This window comes from Tenrec ecaudatus, chromosome X (assembly GCF_050624435.1).
Source record: "Tenrec ecaudatus isolate mTenEca1 chromosome X, mTenEca1.hap1, whole genome shotgun sequence".
NCBI classification, from domain to species: domain Eukaryota; kingdom Metazoa; phylum Chordata; class Mammalia; order Afrosoricida; family Tenrecidae; genus Tenrec; species Tenrec ecaudatus.
Window position 1 is genome coordinate 27,442,797 of NC_134548.1, and position 2,223 is coordinate 27,445,019.

The following is a 2,223-nucleotide window of genomic DNA, read 5'->3' on the forward strand; positions in this document are numbered from 1 at the left end:
AGAGGCAGAAAGTAGGCACTTCACAAGATCTTTTAAAATACATGAATAAAAGAAATTATTTTCTGATAGACAACTATTTAATCATCTAAATAAAAACCCTATATTAGATGGATTGATACAATAGCTACAATGGGCTCAAGGTAACATAGAACTTTATGACATGTCCTAACTGAACAATGGCCTCCTGAGTATTTCTCACCTGGATTGTAACCTGTTAACTTCCTTAGTAAACCCTTTATTCGTGAATAGTGTTTGTGAGTTCTTTGTAGTCACTGCAATGGATTGTTGAGCTCAGTAGCTGGAAAGGAGAGAGTGTTGTGAATGGCAGAACTATTAAATAACCAAAATGGAAGTGTTTCTGCAGCAGGCTTCTTTTCTTTTCTCATAGCTCTCTTTCCTGCTGGTTTCTTCTCGGTTGCTGGTTCCTTGCTAGCTGCAGCCTTCTTGACCCCCATGGGCACCTTTGGCTTCTTCACAACAGCTTTCCTTGCCCTTTCTTGCCCCACCACAGGTTTCTTGCTGGAACTCCCTTCTTGTTTGATCTGGCCTCTAATGCTGCTGCTTCCTTAGCCATCCTGAGTTTATGATGAATGGTGTTGATGAAGAATGGTACTTCAGTTCAAGGTATTTTGTGTATGACTTGAGCTTCAACGTGGTTCTCTGGTTTTTCAGTGGATTCTTCTTCAGGATTCTGCAATGCAATTTTATTGAATGACACTCAAAGGACTCAAGATTCTGCTAAGGTCTGTGATAATCATCTTGTGTATGGGAAGGTCATAGTTACTCTTGACGAGGGTAGCTTTGCCAGGTACCACACAGCTCATCCAACTTGCTGTGAAAAGTGCCATCAGTCCAAATGCAGAAACATTCCCAATGCCCACCAGAAACAAGTTTCAAAATGTTCAGCTTGTTTCCATGAAGCAGAGCAATTCCATAGATTTTCCTGAAGGCCCGGATGATACCACTGTCTTCATTGTAGCTGATGCATGGAGCTCTTCTGCTGGATACGATGACGGTTTTTCATTGAGCCTTTACCAGCCCTCATTTGGTGATATTTTTGATATTATTCCAGGTCTTACATTTCTTAAGAAGCAAAACTGCCTCCTTGGTCTTCTTGTAGCATTCAATTTTGTCTTCAATCACCAAAGGAAGTTCAGGAACCTCTTCAATCTGATGACCTATAGACATGGCAAGTGCTGGGGAGGAGGAAGCAACCATGGGAGAAGCACCAGAGCACTTCTGCGTTGTGCTCACTCTCTGGGGCCAAGGGCGCCAGGTTTCAGTTGGTATGAACCAGCGGTCTCCATGACGCATATTTCAAAAATCACCTTGACCAGAAAAGCGAGTCCCACTGCTTTGAACTCTGAGAATTCTAGCCATAGCTCTGCTAGACTCAGTACTGGTCTGATGACCTGCTAATCACTGACAGCACAGGGCTGCCTGTTGTTTTTGTGCAGGTTAGTGTGGACCGACTTCACAATATTAGGTCAAACAAGAGCCTTAAATAGAGCTCACAAAGTAAACTTGGTGTCAGATGATTTGCCCCTTTCAGAGTACGCAGATATCAGTGGGCATGCACATGCCATGGCAAGGAGAGAAGGCCATGCTCTTCTCAACTGGATGGCGCTCACAGAAAAAGTTAGCTAGTGTTTCTTGACATACCCTCCTTCTGGGTTGATAGACTTCTGGAACAGGAAGCAGAAGTAGGAATCTGTATAAGCAATTGTACATTGAGGTGATTGCTATGGATGAATTGAAACAATATGTGCATGAATTATTGATTTCATTGTTGAAACTGATTATCTGCTCTATAAGCCTAATTCGCAACAAAAAGTTTAATCCAAAAACAAAAAACAGCCCAGAGCATTATCCTGTATCCTTTGAGAAAATCTATGAAAGTTGCCCCTTTAGCATCCCCAAAGCCAGTCAACATAACCTTCTGACCTGACCACTCTGCCTTGAATGCAACTGGCCCAGCAGATCCACTTGGAAGCCATTGTTTGGATTGGGCCCTTTTTTGAAGCCCCCCTAAGGAAACTACGGCAAACGTATTACTGAGAGAACTTGTCTGCACCATGCATTGAGTGTACAGACATGTTTAAACACATTGGTTTGAGATAACCCTATTCATGTAGGAGCGGGAGCTTTAGCAGTGAAACTTCCTTACTTACCCTCGTAGATCCCTTGAGTCTAAATTTGTGACTGCTGTGTACTTCTGCTTCA

At 42.7% G+C, this 2,223-nt stretch overlaps 1 pseudogene; it reads right to left on the reverse strand.

The window, feature by feature from the left end:
• Positions 1 to 269: 269 nt before the first annotated feature.
• On the reverse strand, positions 270 to 1,586 carry LOC142433240 (large ribosomal subunit protein uL4 pseudogene; annotated as a pseudogene).
• Positions 1,587 to 2,223: the final 637 nt, after the last annotated feature.